Here is a 15,191-nt window from a genome sequence, read left to right on the forward strand (position 1 = left end):
ATAGCCATTTTAACTTTGTTGCTCATTAATTGTATCAGACGTTTAACTTTAACTAGAATTGAAAGCCGGATAAAAAAATAATGTTTTAGATTTATTGCCCACGAAAATTAGCCATTTCCATCTATTTTTCTCACTTTTGTTTATTACATTTTTTTTAATAAGCCACATGGGACGCGAGCCCGCCCCCAGCCGTCCATTTCACCAACCCCTTGCTACGCTTCTGTGTAAGGAGTAGGCAAGGAGGTGGACTCTCATGAAAAAGTATTAGCTCGTCATCCACCTTACCCACCGAAATAGCTTTCACGAGAAATTTTAATTTTAGTAGAGTAAGATTCACACACTCACATAGTCATAATGGGAGGGACAGACAGAGAGAGAGAGAGAGAGAGAGAGAGAGAGAGAGAGAGAGAAAGCATGATAAATAAAGAGAATGGTTTAAAAACAGAGAAGGAAAGCATAAAAGTGAAGGAAACTGATGGAAGAACTATGGAAGAAAGAGACTAAGATATGTTAAAAGATATAAAAGATTGGGAAACTGAGAAAGGCAGATAAAAAGAAAAATATTATAGAATATGTATAGAAAAAAGTATGATGATATGATATGATATTTATTACCATTTAAAATACAAGGCCATGGGCTGTGCGTATCCTACAATATTGTTATATACACACACGGCCTTCAATCTATATCCCATTAGTGGTACATTGATAAACATTTATAAACAGAAACATTTAGGAAAACATACATGTAGATGTATAATTGGAAATATGTCACGCCTCTAATATTTGAAATTCCTCACTATCACAACCTTCACAACTATGCACTTCACTTTGCCTGTTCCATACCCTCATGGACGTCCGCAGGATTCTTTCCAGGGAGGGGCAAGGAAGGCATTTTTTCCAAGGGGGACAAACAAGGCACATTTTCCCCAAAAATAGTGTTGTTCCCTAAAAAACATTCCTTAAATTTGAATTTATGGTGTTCATGCAATAATTAACACACATTATTGTGGCTAAAATGAAATTATATGTGTAAAATACATAATTTTTGGTTGACTTTCATTTTCCAGGGGGGGGGGCACGGCCCCCCCTTGCCCCCCCTTTCGGACTCCCATGCATACCCTTCACTTTCACTTACACCTTGCAGCATTTTCCTGCGCTCCCTCCAAACTGCATGTAGATACGACCCCAGGGCTTTGATGTTCGCATCCGTTATATCACCCCTCTCCTCTCTAGACACTGCCTGGATTGTCAGCTCAGTGCTGTCCCTTGAACTGGCGTGCCCAAGGGGGGGGGGGGTTGGTGGAGGTTATAACCCTCTTTTGATTCAGTATTAAAAAAAAAGAACGTCAAAGGCAGGAAAGTATGGCGAAATAAGGACTGGCTACTTAAAAAATGTACACATAACCCCTCCCTTTCGAAAATCCTGGGCACGCCACTGAAGGCGAATCTTAGCAATGTGGATGAAAAGAGGAGGTGAGAGAATCGGGCCAGTGCGCCTTGTGGAAGCTCTGGTGATTTGTGGAAGCCCCGCGTTCGTGCTTTCCTGGACAAGTTGTTTGTTAACTTTGGTTTTAATTTACGATATCGTCCATCCGCAACCGCGAAAGGTTAGCCGGTTTTACCCTGTAAGTAGACCTTTTTCTCTTGTTTTTCCCACGCCTACGCCCCTATCAACCGTGTGGCAGCATCTCTCCGAACACTACCCTTGAGCTAGATGCGAACCACTATGTGCCTCCACTGAATACATGGCAATTTGTTTTTAAGAGTGTTGGATTTATTGTTGGCAAGAAATAATTGAAGATACTGCTGCATAACACAATAAGCATATTTAAAAAAAAAAACAACAAGAAAAACATGTAGAGTTAAGTAAGTATTAAATAAACAAATACCTACAATAAACGTTTTTGTAACAGTAACACTTAAAGTATATTATTCAGAAGGCTATAATTTTTCGCGCCAAAAATCCATCGCTCCCTGGTGAAATTTTTTATCTTGAGTCGCCCCTGGATAGTACGTAGTCGCGATAAAGTACATTGTTACGAATCAGAAGGCAATGCAATGATATTAGTAATTCATCTTGTTTAGAATCTTCAACCCATATTTCCATAAGACACCCCACTCCCCCTGATCAAATACCCTCCCCCTCCCTTGCATGCAAACTGAGATAGGTGTTTGACACTGTTATAATTTATTCGAGTCTACAAGTGGAATGGATTAAAGACTCGAACAGACAGAGATTTGGATATCCTACGCGTCAACAAAGCTTTCAAATACACTACTTTGACCCTCTGTAGCTATTGTAGTGTCGGAAAAAGGAAAGTCGCCCAACGTGGGGCTCGAACCCACGACCCTGAGATTAAGAGTCTCATGCTCTACCGACTGAGCTAGCCGGGCTTACGCCTACACTATGGCAATAGTTGGTCATACCTCTGCATAGTATTGTGGCAGAAGTAGACGGATATTCTTGAGCTAATGTGTGATAATTTTTCTACAGTTGATTAGATTAAATTAGATAGACACGTTCAATTTTAAGACTCAATGGAAATTATGAATTCTATTATTTCCGAGTTTGTACTAGATTAGGAAGAACGGGATTGTGTTCTTAAATATATTCGCATCATAATACAATATATTCTCCACCGTTACGAGAAAGCATGGTAAGTGTTTTGGGGAAATAACTGAGGAATCGTTTTCCAAAGAAACACGTGTTTAAAACTCCCTGACAGGAATTCGAATTCTACCGACTGAGCCATCCGGGCGCATAACATCCCTTTAGTTGCAATATGCGCTCGACTTCATAAATTTCATGAAAACACTTCAGACAGTCATCAAAGGATCATTCTATTTACTCACTCTTACAAATAAAAATGGCAACGAAATTATTTTTTCAAAAAGTATCCACAAAGATTTTACACAACAAACCATTGAGATTCGAAACGGAACAATTTACAGAAACACCCATAACGATCCCTTTGGAAGCATCGCCTGACTAAGGCGTTGGACTGCTAATCCAATGGGCTCTGCCCGCGTGGGTTCCAATCTCATCCTCGTCGCTACAAATTTTCTTCTCATTATAAAGGATGTTATTGATTTCTTATAGTAGAGAAGTCCCGCTCCGTGGCCATATGGTTGAAGGTCACTAATACTACGGAAGTGGCTCTCGTTCAAGTGTCCTACAGAGAGAGATTAACAACTTTTAATCTGGGATCTCAGCCAGTGTATGGGACCGGTGGCCATCCACTATTGTCAGGAAATTGGGGAGCTACGAACGAGTAGCATAACTCGGTTTGGTAAAACCTACAAGAACGAGTGGAATTTCGTCGCGCTGACCACAAGTAACATCAAAAGTGATGCCAAGGCAGCTCGAGTGTAGGCACTGGCGTGACCAAGGGGGCGGGTTGGTGGGGGTTATAACCCCCTCTTTCGATCTAGTATTTTAAAAAAAGAACGTCAAAGGCAAACGTATGGCAAAATAAGCACTGACTACTTAAAAAAATGTACACATAACCCCTCCCTTTCGAAAATCCTGGGCACGCCACTGGTCCCTTGCATTATCCCCCCATTTGCATTATCTGAGGGGCGCCGACCAAGCACAATCAAGTAGGATGTGAGCCAGGCGCGGCTCGTGCATTATTTACCCGGGGGTTCACTGAAGTCATGTGACATATATTCAGTTTCCGCAAAATAAACTTCCTTCGCCTAACAAAAGGATGGGGGGCGGGCTTAAAAGATTTGTCCAGAATTTTTTTTATATGGGAGTATAAGGTTTTGTATTAGGGGTGTGCGAATAAATTTAGGGCTGAAACTACAATAAATTGTGCCTTTATGAAAAAAGTTGAGTTTTGTTGGAATGGACGTCCTCAAGTAGGGGCAAGTAATATATTTTTTCCTCAGGAGGAGCAAAAAACACTCCTTCAGTCTGAAGTTACTGCAACGCTTTTATAATAATTACCAAAAATTACTGTGACTGAAATTAAATTATATGCGTGTAATATATAATTTTTGGTTTACATTCAATTTCCATGGGGGGGGGGCGGCCCCCTTTTCCCCTTCCGGACGTCCATGCCGACTAATCAAAACTGGTCCTACATTTATTAAAGGGAAATGGCAACTAATGGCATGTGCATACTAGAAATCGAACCTGAGACCCTTTCATTGATACAAGATAGCTTTGTTCAAATTTGGGGCTGGTCGACCAGCACACGCTTTTTTTCAGTGGACAAGGAAGTTCGTTTACGTTAATTACGTGCATTTCTATCGGTCATTTCTTACCTGCGCGGACAGCAACGCCTACACTGCATCATGTGACATAACCTAGGTAAAGTCCATCCCTCGCTTCACTCGCAGCATCACTTAATACTTTCCAATAAGTATCCAAGCACTTCAAAAACTAACAAACTTGAGACGATTGACACCGAGCGACAGCGAGTCACGTCTTCGCGCCATTCTTTCTCTTTCGCGAACCCGAAGTGTTTCCACCTTTAAGGAAAAACCTCTGAATGCATGCACGAGCTATTTTGGTAATGTATCTCCTTTATTTTAATTCATCGCATCTAATTCCAGCTTTTATTTGTTTCCACTCATCCATCTCTGCCACAATTTTGCATTTATTCCAAGAAGTTCAGTACAAAAATGATACAAAGAGAATATTGAATATGTAATGTGTGCGCTTCAAACTTGAACTGCACACAGCAACACTGGAAGGGAGGAAGCAGCGAGATCGGAGCCTTGTCCCGCGCCTTCTGCTAGAGAACGAACTGCGCATGACCGTTGGGTTGAACATAGGTTCTGCAAATCTCACCTCCCATGTATTTTGTCCTATACCCTCCTCGCGCTTCTGCTCCCGCACGAAGCTTTCACAATGGCAAGAGCTGTCCTGTGGGGGTTCAACTGAGGGTCTGTATCAGGGCGGCCGAATCGCGGTTTCTTCTTCTCAGCAAAAGAGTTCACCGTATTACGGGCACAAATACATGACTTATTGTGTAGAATTTTTAGCGAAATAATGTGAAAATGTAAAGACATTGTTTATTGTTCATTCTCGAGGTGATTATCGTATATTACTGGGGGTTCACTGATCCTGTGCGCTATAGGGCCAACCGCGCCTGATGTGAGCCCTCGTCTCCTCTTCGCCACGTAGCGTGCAGGTAGTAAGACCATACGGCCCCTTGAGTTTGTGTTGCCTTCATCCCCCTAGCAAGAACCAGGCGAGTCCACTTCTTTGCTGGTACGTATACGTATTAATGTATCGTTTCCTCCCCCATTCCACCCACACCCCTGGCGGTTGTGCGGTAGCGAGCGTTACCTTCTCCCTGTATAGATAGTTGGAAATGGGTAGGTAAACAGATGAATAAAAGAAAGAGAAGAGGAGAATAGCATAGAAGAAAAGACTTTTAGAAGCCAGGACAACCGAAGCAGGGCCCACACGAGCCCCACACGCCTCGAAATTCTCTGGCAGCGTCACCGATGGCGGACTGATTTTACATGAGTCACGTGACGGTACGTAGTTCTGCAAGAAGTGTCAAATCTCCCTATGTGAGGCTTACGAGCTAAGCCCTCTGGGAATTCTGATACCCAATTATTCCTGCCGTAACGCAAGAGAATCAAACAGTTGTGCCTGCTGGGTGGGTTTGCAGTGTTGCCTACTTCTAATCTACAGGTCTTTACCGACCGTCAGATCAGAACCAACTGTCAGACGACGTACTCGTGACTCAGTAATTCATCCCCGATGGTGCAGTGGTAGCGTCGTCGCCTTGCAATCAAGTGGTCCCGGGTTCGATACCTGCTGGATGCACATAGTGGTTCGGATCTCACTTTAAACTGTAGTTCCAGTCCCGATTACCCTTACTGTGCATAAAGTGGACTTAAAACATCAACTCAATCAGTCGTCTAAGCAAGCCTGCAATTCACTACTTTATACAGCACTTTTGTTCAAGTTGCAGTTCGACCAACAAATTTAAGTTTTTGGTAATAAAGGTAAGTTTGGAAACGGCAAACAAAAAACTTTATTAAATTTTATAATATTGACTAAATTTTATTACAATATATAATTAGGGTTTGGTGAACCGGCATTTGTTTCGCGTCTATTGAAACAAATATTTGGTTACGAGGAACTACTTTGTTTTGGGTTATTCCAAATGAGCTTTTTTTCTCTGTGAAGAGAAGATAACGAGTTTCGTTTTAACTTCAGTGTTACAATTGATGAAAACCAGACATGTGCCGCTTAAAAATTATTGTACTACAATCAGTAATATGTAACAATTGTAACAAGCAGGTGTGAGTCTTACTACATTACGTGGTTCTCATTTTCATTACACATTATTTGAAATATCATCCAAGCCATCATAGATTTCACAAAAAATTGACTACGCCTGGCAACACTGCATAGGTGTTCTTGTGCTCATGTGTGTTACAAGGAAAATGAAACAGGGTTTCATGGGAAAAACCTGACAAAAACTGCTCGAAGTGTAGATTCTTTTTTGTGTGCGAAAAGAGCGTGCATGAGTTGGTCTAGTGTGATGTTTCACACGGGGCCATCCAACGCAGTAGCATCTCCAACACCATCTTTGATTGACGTTCCGAGGGTTTTCCTCTGACAGTTAGTGCGTGTACGGTATGTGTTATCCACGCCCGTTATTTGTGTTTTAGGAGAAGGATTATTGCTTTTTTCCACCTATTCGTGAGAAAAAATAACTCCGGTCGGCTTTAATTCGCCGACGCGTGGAAACAAAGCAAATACACGAGGTGCCAGTAACCTATCATTAACCCTGGGTTGTTTTTGTGCATCCTCTGGCCTGACTCGAACATTCTACCCATGTTTTACCACTCCACCTGCAGGTACCTGGGTACTGAACTGTTGCAGCATGCGTTGTTATGTAAATTCTGGTCATGAGAAAAGGTACTGGAAAGAGGGAGGATAAGCGAACATGCACAATGCTGTTTTTATTATTATAATAACTTATAATCTATAAACTACACGAACTGGTCGATAAGAAGATATGGAATTTGCTATGAAGGCCTCCCGCAGGATTTTTTATCGTAGGGGGTGGGCGGGGGAGGGCAGCAGTGCTCAAAGTGGAGGTAACATGGATTGATGCTACCCCCCCAGTTAAGAAATTTGTCACAAAGCTTCCCCTCACTCGTTGCATTTTCTCCATATCGAGCCATACAAGCACCTTTCCCCAAACCGGGCAAAGCATCCTCCGATCTAGAAAATTTCACTTCGAGCACTTGAGGCCAAAGTAAGGTTTCATATCTTGTCCTTCAGTTATAAAAAAATCATACTTTACCTCTTATTCTTATTATTTTCTTCTGCAAATCTTACAATTAAAATGTAATTTAATATGCCTTAGCGTTGTTCAGATTTGAGTCTACCAAACTGAATTAGCCTTGCTTCCTTTCCATAAACATCTATCACTTAGTTGATGAACAGTTTTTTTAATTTTTTTTTTTTTACGATGCATAGATATCAACCAGAGACCACCTAATTTGCTGTCCTTCATTGCGGGTGCCCTAGCGTTGCCGGGCATACCCGGATACCTATCCTGGCTATTACCCAACTCCCGAGAGCACTATAAGAGGGATTATCAACCTGCCTCAGGAGCAGAACTATATATTCCTTTGTAGCAGAACAGGTGCAGTCAACTAGCGCACAAAAATGTGAAAGCGTGCGCTCGTGGTATATGAAAGGTGCCACGAGCGCACAACATCCAATGCTGGGTTGCCACATCTATGATTGTGCAATGGTTAGATTAGGTTAGCTTCGACTGTGTCTCTGGGGTCTGCTGGTGTCTCCCTCCTTCTGCAGCGATACATTGCCCGTCTTACGAGGGCAAATTCTTATGAGATAGTGAGGTTATTTCAATGGAATAGGGTGTTATGAATATAGCCATTCACATAATATGTCAACTTATAAGGACCCAGCCGGGGTCCCTTGAAAGGCAAAAACGGTTGACACAACGTGGCAACATCGCCATGGATTTTGTGCGCTTGTGGTATACATTTTAACCACAAGCGCACGCAGCATTTTGTGTGTGCGCTCCCGGCCTACGGCCAGCAGAACACCAAGAGGCCGCCAAGGGATCGATATCAGGTCGCGAGAGCGCGACAGCGCCGGACGCGGAGAATCGACTACAGGGCCGCCAGAAGTTGTGGGGCCCAAGCCGGAGACTGTCCAGAGGCGAGACACCTCAGACCAGCCAGCGGGACCAGCGTCCAGGCAATCCCGAGATAAGTATCTGGCCCTTTATGGTGCTAATCCTTTCGCCCCTATTCTATTGGAGTGCTGTAGCTGTAGCTTACTAAACAAAACTCAGTCCATCAGCTATTCAATTTGTGTTACGTTAATTACCTTCTCTACCTCTGACTCGACGCCCGTTGGTCAACGGGTCCTACCCTCAAACACAGAGGGTGAACAGGTTAATAACTAGTTGTCTTGGAACAAACAGTTCTCTGACAGCTTGGCTCAGGTTGGGAGGGTTGAAAACGATTGTGATTATTCTCCTTGTGCGGTAGGATTACGAGACTCTTCTCCAAGTAATGACTTTACTGATTGTTTGCGTTAATTTTAAGTCCACTTTATGCACAAATAGGGTAATCGAGACTGGACATACAGTTTAAAATGGGATTGGAACCACAGTGCCATGTGCCTCCACCGCGTATTGAACTCGGGACCCCTTGATTGCAAGGCAATTCCGTTACCATTACGCTATCGGGGAGGCCCTCAATGGCTTTACTGAACTTTCTCAGAACATGATAATAAGGAGAAAGTAATGTGTTACCTTATACCGAAGCATTATTTGGGCTTTGTCAATACTAACGCGCTTAGTATCACGACACTAACACAGCGTCAATTCTAAGTTCTCTTAACATTTTCTCTTCCCTAAGCGTAGCATCTTCTCGTATCTCTCCTGTGAAATCACCACCTGCTGCCTTTGAATATTGTCCCAACCAGTGGCGGCGATTGGTTTCCAAAACTAGGGGAATAAGGTGTCAAAACTGGGGGGCCAAGGGAAGTTTACTTTCCCTTGGTAGATAAATTTAGCGTAGTGCGGGGGTAAATGTGGCAAACAGTGGAGGGCAACTGCCCCCACCCCCTCACCCCCATAATCGCCGCCACTGGTCCCAATAATAGATATTTCTCGTTGCTAGATTCTGGACATTTCTAGAAGCTTCTGGAATCCGGAAGTAATTTCAGCTTCCGGTGCAAGTGCACTGCGATCCCATTATGGCATGACAAAGGATTTCCACCAAGATAATATGGTTCAAATTGAAAAGATGTTTTTATCGAAAAAAGCTGATGAAAGTTGAGAATTTTTTTAAAGCTGAATCGCATTGTTTTACAAACAAAATTTTAACTAAGCTTGCCTAACCTAACCTTACCGGAAATGGTTCGTGGGGCTATCCGTGAATGGTTGGTGGGGCTATCCGTCAATGGTTTGTGGTGCTACCCGTGCATGGTTCGTGCGGCTACCCGTTCATAATGTACCGATCAGAAGGCCAAAAATAGTAAATCTACCAAATATTAACGAAAATCAAGATACTTTCTTACCCTAACCTTACCGGAAATAGTTTCGTGGGGATATCAGTTAAATCTTTTCCAAATGACCACATATTTTCACAAAATATAAGTTTTGTAGCACGAGCTTCCTCACTCCGCAAGACGCCATTTTTCTAGAACAACGCTCGAACACCGTTGCCAAACCTACCTCTAATCAAAGTCCGCAATGCCATGCTTCAACGAAACAACAACTAATGCTCTGCAAGTAACGAAGGAACAGTGTGGCAACACTGTAGACAGCGCAACGAATGCCGAACGTCACTTGTTCATATCATCAAACATGGTTATTATGTGTATGTATTGAGAATGATAGCGGTAATGAAAAACGTAATTTTCCAACGTATATAGACGTGGGTGTACAATTTTTACACGTGACCCCCACATCTGAACTCTAGACACGTTACCAGGACTGCATATTTAGTGAGTATGAGAAGTATGAAAGGAATTGTAGACATTCTCTATATTCTGCAATCATACCAATTCAATAACTATGAATTCAACAATAGCACAAATAACAGTAAACTAATAAAAAAGTTATAGAAAATAAACAAGGAGTAAGAAGGTAAGGATGGAAAATGAAGTAGAGGAAACTATATGCCAGACGTTCACATCTTTCGGTCTCCCTGATGGTGTGTAGTGATAACGTCGTCGCCTTATAACTAGAGACCGTATGTTAAGCAAAATGCCTATGCTTTATTAATCTTGCGGGGTAAATTTATGAGACTGTGATCTGTTGGGTTGTGAATCTGTGATGGATCCATAGAATAACGTTGTGAATGTGCTCTGTGTTATTTTATGTACTTCTGATGCGAGATGAAGATGATAATGATATTGCAGGTAAGCGTAGTAAGTCCTGAAGCTTATTTTTGTGTAGCAAATATCTTGTAAATGAGGCGTTAAATACTGTCACCACTAGTTCTACTCCCCGTATGTAAACAGTCAGCGTTGCCGCCTCAGTGTTCGAAAAAAAAAGTGCAGTGGAAGTGTCAATATCGAACTGTTCGATATATCGAAAAAGATGAGTAGTTGTTTAGACTTTAGACTCTTGAATAGAGACCGGATTTTAAAGGGGAAAAAACCCTCTAAAAACGATATAAAAAGGGAAAATTATTGACCAAAAGGGTAATACAAAGGACTACAGTTTATTCTTGCACTCCACTAAAAATATTATTTTAAATTAAAGCACAATATATACCATCCACATGTAAAAAGGGATACGTTAAATTTCGTATGAAGGAAAATAAAAAATGCAAGAAATTTAATGTACCCCTTTTTACATATGAATTATATATATATACTATGCTTTCATTTAAAATAATATTTTTTGTCGAATACAAAAGTAAACTATAGTCCTTCTTCATTTCTTTGTTTGAAGGTAAAGTACAGCGAATAATCTTACAATCCTTTTCGATGAAAGCTTCCTTGAAACAGCTTACAACAATCCATAGCTTGCTGCCAGTTGTAAGTAAGGCTTCGCCATTTCACTGACACTCAATAATGTCATCAATGTCACACAGTAACGTTAAAACTATTTTAAAAAACTTCACAATAAAAGTCTAAAACTAGTAGAGGGAGGTAAGGAAGAAGACAATTGTTATTTCTTTCTTCTAAGCGCACCAAATAGAAAATTGTTGAATGTTTGTTTATGGAAAATACAGTCGTACAAAATATTTAATATCTTATGTCAATGAAGGGATCAAGATGTTTCTAAAAAGGGGAATGTAGGCTGAAAATCTAGTCAATAAAGGGACCAGCAAGGAAAATGTTGTTTAAAAAGGGGGGAAAGGAATGTGGGCTGAAAAAGGGGGGAAAAGGAAGTCAGAATCATGTAATCTTGTTGGTGGAAGATAATTATCAACACTGTTGTAATTTATTCCATGATCTGTGTTGAAAAATAGAAAAAATAATTCTCTTTAAAATCCGGTCTCTACTCATGAACATGTGTCCCGGAAGGACATTTCCTCAAAAATACAATGTTCAAACTCTTCAAACCTTTGTCATTTGAAATGTGCACGTATACAAAAGGAAGATACCCAAAATGCAAAGATCAGACGCAGAAGGTTACAGTGTAACAGAACCGGAAGTGTAAACTATTGTTGACATTGTCGTATGTGTGACGCTTATTGCGTTAATAGTCTGTATGGTTTATAAAACCTTTGAAGTTGTCAAGATGTTGTTAAAAACAGATTGTGTTTTGTCTTGTATAAATGGAGTTCATTATAGTTTGTTGAATGGAATTTGGTGATCAATTAAATAATGTTGATTTATGCGTGCTTATCATTGATAATCTATTCGACACCTTGTGTGAGATCTGCGTGTGTACCAAATACACAACAGATGTATTAAATGGCGACGAGAAAAATATTTAACAGCGTAGTACAGATTTAGGTGAGTTTTGTCTATGATTAATTGGATTTAATCGTTGCTGTAGGCATGATGTCGTATGTGCCAGGGTTTGACAAATATGATCCAGATGAAGGAACCATTAACTCTTATTTGGAAAGATATGATAATTATTGCCGAGTTTTTAACATATCTGAGGAAAGCAAAGTTCCTAGATTGATATCTGTAATTGGCCCCAAACCTTATGAAGTGTTACGCGAGTTGTTCTCTCCAATATTACCAGAGAAGAAATCGTTCAAGGAAATTTCTGATAGGCTCATTTCTTATTACAATCCAAGTAGTAATTATATAGTGCAACGCCTAAAACTAAGAAAATGTACACAATTTGATGTGGAGAAGGTTGAAGATTTTACAAGAAGGCTCCGAAAGATAGGTGAAGCATGTGGATATGGTGAGTTTTTACCTATTGCATTGTTTGACACGTTCGTGAGCGGTTTAAAGTCTGACGTTATTAGGAAGAAAATAATAGCAGAAAATATCATGGAATTCCAGAAAGCTTTTGAGTTAGCTAAACAAATGGAGAAACTCGAGTGTGATATGAAGGATTATTACCGTGAGGTGAACTTACAAGGCACAATGAATATTAAGTGCAAAGGCAGTGACAGAAGATTTCATGAAGCGAATAAGGTTTCACGTAAAAATGAGAATGATTCCAAATTTAGCAATCAGCAAAGTAATCTTCATGGTCAAGGTAATAATTCAAAATCATATAAATCAAAGTCCAAAGTGCAAGGGCATTATGAAGGAAGTTACTGTTCGTTCTGTGGGAAGCAAGGCCATAATTATTTGAAATGTTATAAAAGGATTAACATTGAACGAAGAAAATCCACAAATTATGAACTCAATAACAAATTTGTTGCTCATACAACTGAGTTAGAATTCGCACCTAAATCTGAAGCTAACCCAACAAACACAGCTGCCAGTCAAGATTTGTTTGTTGCCACTATTTTTACGCATTCTAATGGTGCACAAATGAACTTTAATAGTAAAGTTGATAAAGAAGAAATCGTGGATCAGGCATCCAAACTTCAATCGTCACAACAAGTGATCAACGATTCGGAAAATGATATAAAAGTGTGTACAAGGGAACTAGATTCCAACATTAACCAGCGCTCATATTTAGTAGAAATTAGTGTAAATGGTCATGAATCCAAGTTTGAGATTGACACTGGATCCTATGCATCTGTTGCTAGTAAAGATTTTTATCAAAAGTTTCTGCAGAACGTACAAATGTCTGAACCTAACTGTACATTGAAAGGTGCTGGTAATAATGTGATACCTTTACTGGGAAAGGTTAATGTGAATGTTGCGTGGAGAAATCAGTTCTATTGTCTAGATTTGTACATAATTAACTGTCATTTAGAATATCCACTTTTAGGAAGAAGTTGGATTCAAATTATGATCCCCGAGTTACATTGTGAGTTGACTGAAATTTGTGCAAGGGAAACTTGTTCTCCGCAGTTTGATAATATTGCACACAATGTCACAGGAAATAATGCAATGAACTCTGATGTTCGTAATTTCATGCATATATTAAATAAATGTGACAGTTGTATAAAAACTAATGATATTCAAGGGATCGTTGATATTCTAAAGGAAGAATTTCATTCTACATTTGATGGCGATTTAAGCTTGCCTATAAAGGATTTTAGAGCTGATATTCCATTAAAACCGGACGCAACTCCAATTTTTAAGAGATTTTACAATGTACCTTATGGAATTAAAGATAAAGTAAAATCAGAATTGGATAAATTGGTAGAAAATGGCATTTATGAAAGAGTTGACACTAGTGAATGGGCCAGTCCGATGGTTGTCATTAAAAAGAAAAATGGAGATTTGCGCATTTGTTGCGATCTAAAAAGTACATTGAACAAATATGTAGAAAATGCTTCTTATCCCCTACCACTGTTAGAGGATATTTTCCAGAAAGTTAGAGGAAATGCCGTATTTGTTAGTTTGGATTTACAAAAAGCTTATTGGCAAATAGCTTTGAGTGAAAAAGCAAAAAGGTTGCTTGTAATGAACACGCCATGGGGATTATTACAACACACAAGATTGCCGTTTGGAGTTAAAATTTCGTCTCAAATATTTCAGAGAGTAATTGAACAGATATTGCAAGGTCTGCATTATGTAATTCCATATCAAGACGATATTCTAATTTGTGGATCTGGACTGAATGAAACGGTTAGCAGATGTATTGAGGTCATGCACAGGTTAACACAATATAACGTGAAGGTTAATTTGGAAAAGTGCAAGTTCTTTAAATCATCCATTCAATACTTAGGATATGAACTTTCTGCGGAAGGAATTAAACCTTGCCAGTGCAAGATTGAAGCATTGCTTAATTGTCCACGTCCGCATGACGTGAAGGAATTGAAGTCGTTTTTGGGAGGCATTAATTTTTTTCGAAGGTGCATTCCAAATATGGCTATACTGATTCCAGCCTTGTACAATTTATTAAAGAAGAATGTGCATTGGAATTGGAGTGATGACTGTGAAAGTCAGTACAAAAAGGTTAAAGAAGCACTGAAGTCATCCGAAACTTTAACTCCGTTTGATCCTAGCAAGGATACAGTAATCATATGTGACGCTTCGAGCTATGGACTAGGAGCTCAGATGTGCCATAGAATTAATGGGGAATTGAAAACAATAGAATGTGCATCTACTACTCTTTCGCAACATGAAATGTCTTATCCTCATCATGAAAAGGAAGCTCTTTCAATTATATTTGCCGTGAAGAGATTTAGAAAATATATTTATGGAAAGCAATTTCAAATATGGACTGATTCACTACCCGCAAAACAACTACTTCAACATGGAAAGGCTATACCCATTATGGCTTCATCCAGGATTCAACGTTGGTGTTTGTTCTTGGCTAATTATGAATATGAAATTGTGTACAAGAAGAATGTTGAAGTAGCGGATCTGTTGTCGAGGTTGCCATTGCAAGGGGAAACAGTTGATATCGACGGGATTCAGTTTGTAAATGCAATCAAACTCACGGATCGTCTGAAAGATGTCTTCCGAACTTTGCAAGAACAAGATGTGATGTTGAAACAGGTCAAAAGTACGTTATGGAAGGTTGGTCAGAATCTAAGATTAAGGATCCAAATATAGATGCAAGTGAATTCGAAGCGCTGAGAAGAAGAAGAAATGAACTACAATGTGAAGAAGATATATTGCTGTGGAGTTCTAGAGTTATTGTACCTAATTCAATGAGGCAGCATGT

The 15,191-nt window shown here is 40.0% G+C and overlaps 1 non-coding gene across 1 annotated transcript; it reads right to left on the reverse strand.

The window, feature by feature from the left end:
* Window positions 1–2,324: 2,324 nt before the first annotated feature.
* TRNAK-CUU (transfer RNA lysine (anticodon CUU)) lies at window positions 2,325–2,397 on the reverse strand. Its single transcript has one exon. It is a non-coding gene; the product is annotated as a tRNA-Lys (tRNA).
* Window positions 2,398–15,191: the final 12,794 nt, after the last annotated feature.

This window comes from Lepisma saccharinum, chromosome 4 (genome assembly GCF_977018435.1).
Source record: "Lepisma saccharinum chromosome 4, izLepSacc3.1, whole genome shotgun sequence".
Classification (NCBI taxonomy): domain Eukaryota; kingdom Metazoa; phylum Arthropoda; class Insecta; order Zygentoma; family Lepismatidae; genus Lepisma; species Lepisma saccharinum.